Source organism: Erithacus rubecula, assembly GCF_903797595.1.
Source record: "Erithacus rubecula genome assembly, chromosome: 2".
Taxonomy (NCBI): Eukaryota; Metazoa; Chordata; class Aves; order Passeriformes; family Muscicapidae; genus Erithacus; species Erithacus rubecula.
The window spans coordinates 39,906,347-39,916,161 of NC_136685.1; positions in this window are offsets into that span (position 1 = coordinate 39,906,347).

Sequence of the window (9,815 nt, forward strand, 5' to 3'; positions counted from 1 at the left end):
ATGATTCTATGATCATTGATATAAGGAATTTTTCTTTGGTTCAAATTCCTGGCATTTATTCTCTCTCACAGTCTCAAGTTTCTAAGTGGTAGAAGATTCATAGAGTATATTGAATATTAGAATCTCAACAAGAACACAAATCAGGAAAAAGAAAGAGGTGGATGCACATATTTTTAAAATATTAATAAGTTTAATGAAAAATGTCTCCTTCTAAACTCTCTGCTGCATTGGGCCTGTCAATGTCAGCAAAATTTCTTCATGTCTAGATGGCATTTATTTTCAAACAAACACATCAAAGTTTCACAGCTCTCATTATGGAAAAATCAGAAACTTTTATTCATCTGTCTTTGGTGACGACCCAGCCCCAGATGTGTTAGCAAAATTTATTACTTATTTCTTATTACTTCTTTATTATTATCGCACAGAATAAGAGAAAACCTCCATTTAATCAAATTGTTTCGGAGCTAATATATTAGCTATTTATCTCCTGATATTTAGGGATAAATTTGAAAGAAGACATGGAATTAGTTTAGAGTGGATTTATTTCTTTTCCCTTAGGAAAATTTATTCACAATCAGCATCTTCAGTATTTAAAAGCGAAGGAATGAGATATTAAGTGCCAAATACCTACTTAGGGGGACACAGCTGAACAATAAAATGTGTGACAGGAAAAGGTAAAAATAATTTGCAAATAAGAAAAAAAAAAAATCGCTTTTTCTTCCTAAGTTCATGAATTTTTGGCCAATGAAGAGGAAATAACACCATGTCTCTAAGCTAAAGTGAAGACAGTTAGGTTATGCTGACTGAAATAATCTATTTGTAAGTTCTGGGCCATAATACTCTGATTATGTTCAGAACAAGACCAAATTATTCTAGTTTAACAATTATGCACATGATAAAAATCTGCCTCCTTTTATAACTAAGATAAGTAACTTGAGGGGGTTTCAGAGTTCAATGAGGGATCATGAATAACATCAACCAAGACTTTTACTGTAGCAGCAGACTTTCATTAGGTGTAGAAATGAGCCAAGGCACAGAGTCTCTTTAACAACAGTGCCAGTTCATTCTTCTTTACAGATTGACATTCCTGACCCTGACTATGGCAAGCTCCTACTTTGGGGTCCAACTGCAGACTCTGACTGCTGGCTGTTTCCTGCTGGACTGTGACTGCAAGTATTGGTTTGCAGACTCTGAACACAGGCTTTCACTTAGCTTGACTATGTCTTCAGGCTCCAGCAGTAGGCTCTGACTCCATCAGACCCAGACTGATCTTTTACTGCAGCAACTCTCTTCCTTGCTTTATTCTTCTTTGTGTCTCTCTGGATCGTTCCTGCTTTTTCAAGGCTCCTCCACCTCCTCAAGAGCCTCTTTTCCCAGTCCCTCTTCTTCCAAGATCCCCTGACCAACCAACACACCCCTTTTTTCACACTTATCTTTATTAGTTACAGCTGCAACCCATTAAAGGCAAGGCTGTTCCTCTTCTTTGACAATTACTGCAACTCTGACTTACCAGGGGTAAGGTTGACTGTAATATTTTCTTCTACACCTGCATTTTACCATCTTATCTACTTTGGGAAGACTGTACTGCTGTATCATTTTAACTATTTTTTCTGATTTTTGAATTGCCACAGTCCTCTGATGGAAATTCCTAGAAATTATTCTGGGGGCACTCTGGGAGCCTTTGATGTTTTAGGACACCTTCTAAGTCATGAAGCTGCTTCTCACATTAGTGTGATTGAATCAGTAAGAAGGGCAGAATACCCTCAGACCTATGTGTGAATGTCTGAGTACTTCCCTGGAGGGAATTTTCATGCCTGACCCAGTTATGGCCCATTCAAGGAATGAATGATACCTTCCCCGGTAGAGGGGAGTATATTTTACAGCTGAGCCAGTTGTGTGAGGAGGGATATTAACATTCGGTGGCATTTAGAGGCTTAAAAGCATTTTTAGGTTCTGAATGGCTACAACTGGAAATATTTCAAATTCTTATTTTCTTGTTGACTTTTATTTATGGCTTTCCTAAAGTAAAAAGGTAGGGGAAAAGTAATTAAATTTTGAAATACCTATTTCCCAAACTGGCAGTCAACAATGAAACAGCAGATAATACTCCCTTCAAGGTCTGTTACAAGGAAAAGAGTGAATAATACCAATGTCAGTTGTTTGGAGTTTTTTGTAACAGACAGGGCAGGTCCTCATATTAGTTACAGATATGTGGGTTTCAAATATCATCTAAATGATTCAATCCAGGTTTGTTTTGCTCCTTTGGGTGTTATAAACCAACTGCTTAGACTGTTCAAAGACACCTTTTACCTGCCATAGAGAAGCCTGTAAGAAATTATTGGTTCCATTCTTTTGCCTGTGGGACATGTGGTAAAACCTGCTGTTCAAAGTTCTGAACTTTATTTAATCATCTGACTCACAGTGCTATCTACTGTAAAATGTAGGGATTTACATGAAAATATTCTTATCATTTGTGGAAATGTTCCCATCTCTGGTTAAAAATGGAAAACTCAGATTTGCTGCATTTGTTCCTATGTGTTCCAGCTATTTAAATTGCAGTGACATGTATAAGAAATTATTGTTAGTAAGAGCTGGCTTTCACTTGATTTTGTTTGGTGCTTTGTCTCAATTCCCTCTTCAGTGATTTTTAGAATTGTCCCTGCCCCCTTTTTTGTTGTTGTTTGTTTTCCAGCTGTAAAAGACTTGTTAATAAAACATGAAAGATGAGAGTATCATTAATGCTAGTTCTCCCTTCTTGGATTCATGTCAAGTCTGAAAGAAGAAACAAAAACAGCAAAGCATTTGACTTCAAATTAAGTCTTGATATGATATGCTTGTCTCCTCCTCCTTACTGTTCATTATAAATTCATCCTGTTGAGATAAGCATTTGCATTTAATTTATATATTCTTCCTGAAGGACTTCTAAAAGGGAATGCTGTGTTTAGAAAAGATGTATCTCTGTTCTTTTGTGTCAAAAGACATCAGAGTAATGCCTGTTATCTATTAGGAGAAAAAAAAACAAATAACTTTTAAGGTGGAAGGACACTGGTTTTTGGGGGTTTTTTGTTATTTTTGGTAGGAAATCTAGGAAGTTGGAAGGTTTCTCAGCTTCTCTTTAGGCAGGACATTTGCCTTACTGGACTGTTAAATCTAATCCTCTGTGTTTCCAAGACATCAATGCTCATCATTTATAGACAAAGAAATATGCCAAGTTAGGGGTAAAATGCTAATTCTACAGATTGCAGAAGGAAAGTTTAGAATGCTTTCATAGAGAAGTTTTGCATACAAACCCCCCAAACAAAACTCCCCAAAATTGTCCAAAGATAGCTTGTGTAGTAGCTCTTAACATCTTAAGAAAGGTTTCACTTCTGGCAGCTGTCCCAATAACTTCTAGTGTTGTCTTGTAGATTTCAAGTAATTTCAGTAAGCTTAGAATATTTTATTTCCCTTCTAATATTGTTCTTAAGTTCCTTCCTCCCTCCCAGCTAAGGGAACAGCCAGTTCTGGAACAGCTTTTTGCTTTCTCTTATCCTTCCTAATTTTCAGTTTCAGGTCTTGGTTCTGCTATTTACAGCACTGGTTTCATGCTCTCCTGCTTGTCCTGAACTTTCTCTCAGAATAATATAACAAACCACCTTTTTACTTTATCTGTCAGTGACTTCAAAATACTGGTTTCAGCAATCTCAAATAATGAGAAAAAAGTCCTTCTTTGTCCCTTTTACTTCTGGAAGATTTTCCTGTACAATGTATTTCAACCAGATCTTGTAATTAAGCTATAAAGATTATTTTTGTGGCTGTCCAAGCCTGGAACATTAAGCAGTTCTCATCTCTGAAGTGTGATCTTCATTTCTTAGCTTGCATGTAGGTACTAGCACACTCTCTAGAGAAGGGAGTCCTTGCACAGTATGAAATGGCTTCTCTAAGTCAGATGCTAATTTGACAAGGTATTTGACTAAATATTCAAATTGTGCTGACTGCGACAATTAAGCTGTTCTCCCAGAAGCTAAGACTTTTGTTCCCAGCAAATGAATGTTAACACAGAAATTAAGGAACACAAGATTCAAAAAATGCTTAAAATGTAAAAAGTATTGGATGAGTGAGCCAACCACAGGAGATGTCCCAGTGGACCTGCTATTTGTGAAGAGAGAAGGCCTGGTGGCTGATGTGACAGAGATTGTTTTGGGCACAACCATCACAAATTATGAAGTTTTTGATTCATCAAGAAGTAAACAGGTGGATCATCAGAACTTTTATGTTGACCTCTGGAGGGCAGAGTTTGGCCTCTTTAGAAGACTGGTTGTAAGAGTTCCTTAGAAGGCGGCTCTGAAGAACAAGGGAGTACAGGAAGACTGGATAGGCTTTAAGAAGGAAATCCTAGAGAAACAGGAGCAGGCCATCCACACGGGCCAAAAGACAAGTTTTTGAAGTTCAAGAGCAGCCTGACTGAACAGAAAATTCTGGCTGGTACTCAGGGAAAAAAAAAAAAAAAAAGGAAATTTAATACCTTTGGAGAAAGGGGCAGATCACTCAGGAGAACTACAAGGATGTTGTGAGGTTATGCAGGAGGAAAATTAGAAGGGCCAAAGCCCACTTATGGCCTAATCAGTCTCCTACTGTAAAAGACAACAGAAACATTTTTTTCAAGTACACCATTAGCAGAAAGAGGGCTAACGAGGATCTCCATCCTTTCCTAGATGCAGGGGGACAAAAGACAAGGAAAAGACTGAGGTCTTTTTTGTCTCAGTCTTTAATAGAGTAATCAGTTGCTCCCTGAGTACTCAGCCCCCCTGGGCTGGAAATTACTGATGAAGAGAAGAATGAAGCTGCCCTAAATGAGGATGAAATACTCAGCAATCTGCTGTTCCACTTAGACATGCACAAATCTATGGAGCCAAATGTCACCCACCCAAAGGTACTGAGGGAACTTGTGGAAGAGCTCACCAAGACACTCCATCATTTACGAAAAGTCCTGGCTGACCAGAAATGTCTCACTTGATTATAAGTTAGCAAATGTGATGACCATGTACAAAAAGAGCCAGAAGGAGGATCCAGGGAGCTACAGGCCTCTCAATCTGACCTTGGTGCTAAGGAATACTGTGGAGCAGATCATCTTGAGGGCTATCATGAGACACAAGCAGAACAACCAAGAGATCTGGGCCAGCCAGCATCAGTTTAGGAAAGGCAGATCCTGCTTGACTATTAACTTGGTTTCCTTCTCCAACAAGATGACAGGCTTAAGGGTCAGGAAAGGCCATGAATTTTGGTATGGTTTCCCACAGCATTCTCCTGGAGAGACTGACTGCCCATGGTGTGGACAGATGCACTCTTCATTGGGTAAAAGCTATCTCAATGGCTGGCTCAGAGTGTGGTGGAGAATGGAATTAAACCCAGCTGAGGGACAGCTACAAGTGATGTTCCACAAAGGTCACTGTTGGCTCTAGTCCTGTTTAATGTCTTTATCAACAATCTGGATGAGAGGATTGAGAGCACCCTTAGTCAGTTTATAGATGACACTAAGTTGGGAGTGTTTGTCTGACAGACAATATGAAAGCTGGATCAATGGGTTGAGGCCAACTGTACGAGGTTCAACAAGAAGTGCCAGATTCTACATTTCAGTTACAACAACCCCATGTAAGAGCAAAGAAAGATTTGGGGTAGAGAAAATCTTGGCTGGAAAGTGACCCAGAGGAAAATAACCTGGAGGTGTGGATTGACAGTCAGATGACTGACAACCAGCAGTGTGCCTAGATGGCCAAGAAGGCCAATTGCATCCTGGTTTGTGTAGGAGATAGTGTGGCCAGCAGGAGTAGGACAGTGATTGGCCTCTGTACTAGGGCACTGGTGTGGCTACCCCTTGAAACCTGTGCTCAGTTTTGGGCCACTTACTACAGGAAGGACGTTGAGGTACCAGAGCAGGTCTAGAGAAGGGCAACATGCTGGTGAAGATTTTGGAGCACAAGTCTCAGGAGGAGTAGCTAAGAGAGCTGGGATTGTTTAGCCTGGGCGAAAGGAGGCTCAAATGGAGACCTTATTGATCTCTACCTGACAGGAGGTTGTAGTGAGGTGGGTGTCAGTTGCTTCTCTCAGATAACAAATGATAGGACGAGAGGAAATGGCCTCAAGTTGCACTAGGGGAGGTTTAAATTTGGAAACATTTCTTCACTGATAGGGTGTTCAGGCATTGGAACAGACTACCCACGGAAGTGGTGGAATTTCCATCCCTGAAAGTGTTCAAAAGGCATGTGGATGTGGTGCATGTTTTATGGCTGGACTTGATGATCTTAGAAGTCTTTTAGAACCTAAACAATTTTGTGATTCTATAAAAAGGAGCTAGAAATACTTAATAAAGGTGATTATTTTTACATATTTTTGTGGCCCCATTACTTCACTTTTGGTTATCATTGCTAAAGTAGGTCATTATTCTATTTTATAATATAATGCCATGGTATGTGACTTCCTATCTACTTAAGATGCATATTGTAGAGGAATGTGCCCCAGGGGGTATTTTCACATACTAGAAATGGCTTTCCATATCTGATAAACTGCTTAGGTTTGAATAGTGGAGCAATTTCCTTTCCTTTCCTCCTCTGAAATGGACCAAATACACTTTATATAGTCTAACTAAAACAATTTCAAGGTAGATTAGAAGTGTGTGCTTGCTTTGGGTGAAATTCACTTTCCAAAACCTCAAAGAGATTTAGACACAGCACGGATATTGTAATTTTCTACACACTGGTACACTTTAATTCTTCTGTTCTGAATCTGAAGTCAATGGAGCACACTTTACCAGTTGTCCTAATGAGCAGCTAGTACTGACAGCTAGCTACTGTGTGTCACCACTACTAATATGGGCTATACAGTACCATATTTATGAATCTTGACAGTGGATTTGTTTCAGTTTCTAAACCCCAGGAAAATAAATAGGATTAGTTATAATTCATCAGACTATATAATAGATTACTTGGTTTAAATGGCTATATATTTGAGGATGAAAGTCTATTCTCAGCTGTATATTAACCACAAAAATATCACCTATGAATCCTATCTATTTTATCACTTTAAGATTAGGCATTTTTAACAACCTGTTACGTAAGTCCCCTGCTATGATATTCCCCCTTGAAAATTATTTCTCTTAATTCACTGTGAATAAATAACTCAGACGCTCAGAAATCAGTTATCTTTTAATATTGTAGATGTGATCAACAAACACAAAGTTCCCCATGTATGAAGACTTTGGGCATAATTGCCAATATACTGGTAATGTAACAGTACAGCTGTACAAAAACTGTTGCAGCTCATTGATGCATGATTAATATTGTTTATGTGATACATACTGAGTGAGGCATTAAAAAAGCACGATGATGATAGATCAATTTAATTTTTATCTTATTGCTAAAGTTTAAATCTTATTTGAGTAAAAATTTGGTTGCAAAGTTAAATTGAAGTTTCCTCTCACTATTAGAATTCCCTCTTCCATATTTACAATTCAAGGTTACTTATCTGTTGGGCAATATCTTATGGTATAAAAAATTCCACTCCCTATTAATTAAATTAAAGTATTATTATTATCAAGCATAGGGCTGTTTAAGGCTCTATTATCAGGCGATGTATCCAGTTCTTGTTTAAGACCTAAACCAGGAATTTTCCTCATAATCTTTAAGTATTGAGCTTGTAAAAATTAATTAGTGGGGTTTTTGTCTTGTTTTGTTGGGGTTTCTTAAATTATGTAATTTTGTACCCATTATGACTGCTTCTAAGTTTAGATTGAAAACTAGGTCCCAGTCATATAATTTGCTCCACTTACATTTTGCCTTTTTTTTTTTTCAAAGCTTCATTTATAGCCAGAGGGCGTTATTGGTCCACCTATTAATATTTTTCTTCCATACATCTAAATTAAGACTGGTTTTGTAAAAAGATAGAGACACACAAATCCATTAAATTGATAAATACATATTCCTATTTATAATTTTCTTAAAGGAGGAGAGAGACAGAACATACTGAGCTCAAAGAACAAAGCACAAGGATAAGACACTTGATAAAATATATTAGTATTCATAAACAAGACTCTAGAGTTTCTAAGAATAAACCTGAACAGGACATGACACTTGCGTAAGCAAAATGGAATGTAGAGGTTGGTGCAAAACAGATTTATTGGTATGCTGTTTAACCTCAAGGAGAGAAGAAGAAAAAAATACTTTTCTAGAATTCTTTATGACCTGCTATGCTGCTATTACATATTTACTATTGCAAATATTAATGACTTGGGCGCCTCATTTAAATGTTTGATGAAGGCTATACAGGAGCAACTGAAAAAATGTTTCTGGTTAGGTCCAGAATTTAGAAACTGTTTTAATAAATTGTAGTAGTGCTCTGGAAAAAAAAATAAGAATGATATCATACAAACACAAGTTTCAACACTTGAGAGTAAATGAGTAGCTCAGCAAGTGCAAGTGAGGAAGTGACTAATCAGGGGTAGTTAAGCAGAAAGGGACATAGATTTTATTGTGACACAGCAAATATGAAACTACAATATCATGCTATTGCAAAGGAATCAAAGATCATATTGGGCTTTCTGAACAAGATGGGAACCTGAAAACAATAATAATAGTCCTTTCTTCCACCCACTAATTTTGTTGTAGTATTTTCTATACTGTATAGAGTTCTGCTCCCTGTAAATGCAGTGCTATGGACCAGTTAGAAACACTGACAAAAGCAGTTTTGAGATACTTAAAAATCATCCAGAATAGAGTGGACTGGGGGAGACACACAAAAATCAACGAGAGTGGTTGAAACTGGAAGGGACCTCTGAAGGTCTTCTGGCCTAACCCTCTCCCTAATCAAGCAAGGCCACCTTCAGCTGTTTGCCTTGGACCATGTCCAGAGAGGTGGATACCTTCCGGATGGGAGAATCCATTCACTCACTGGACAGCCTGTGCTGATGCTTGCTTATGCCCACAGTAAAAAAGTGGTTGCTGATGTTCAGAGTGAACACCCTGTGTTTCAGTTTGTGGCTTTTGTCTCTGGTTCTGTCACTGGTCACCACTGAATAGAGCCTGGATCCATCTTCTTTGCACCCTTCTTTACATACAGATATTTACATACATTTATAAGTTCTTCCTGTGACATCTCTTCTCCTGGCTAACCTGCTTCAGATTTTTCAGTCCTTCTTCATGTGGCAGATCCTTCAGACTCTTCATCGTCTCCTTTTATTGGATGGTTTTCAGTTTGTCCATGTGGCTCTGGGCTCTTGTACTCAGGAGCCCAGAACTGGACATATTACTTCAGGTGTGGTCTCACCAGTACTAAATGGAGGGTAGGAATCACCTCCCTCAACATGCTAGCAACACTTTTCTTGATCCAGCCCAGGATACCATCAGTCTTTTCCACAATGGAACACTATTAGTTCAAGTTTAACTGAATGCCCTCCAGTGCTCCAGGGCTTTACCTGCCAAGCAGCGTTACAGCTAAGAAACTTCAAATCAGAGGGTAGCTCGTTCCCAGGTGTAGGAGCTTTTGATGTGATGTGATCACTTCATGTGATTCTTGTCAGGCCACTCCTGCGTGTCAACATCCTTCTGGATGGCAGCACAATCCTCTGTGTCAGCTGCTCCTCCCAGTTTGGTGTCATTGGCAAACTGGCTGAAGGTGCACTCTGTCCTTCATCCATATCATTAATGAAGATGTGGAATTAAATGGATGAAAGAATGACCCCTGGTGTACATTGCTATTTACTGGCCTTCCACTAGACTTCATGCTACTGATCATCATCCTCTGGGTCTGGCCATTCAGCCAGTTTTCCACCCACCTCACCTTCT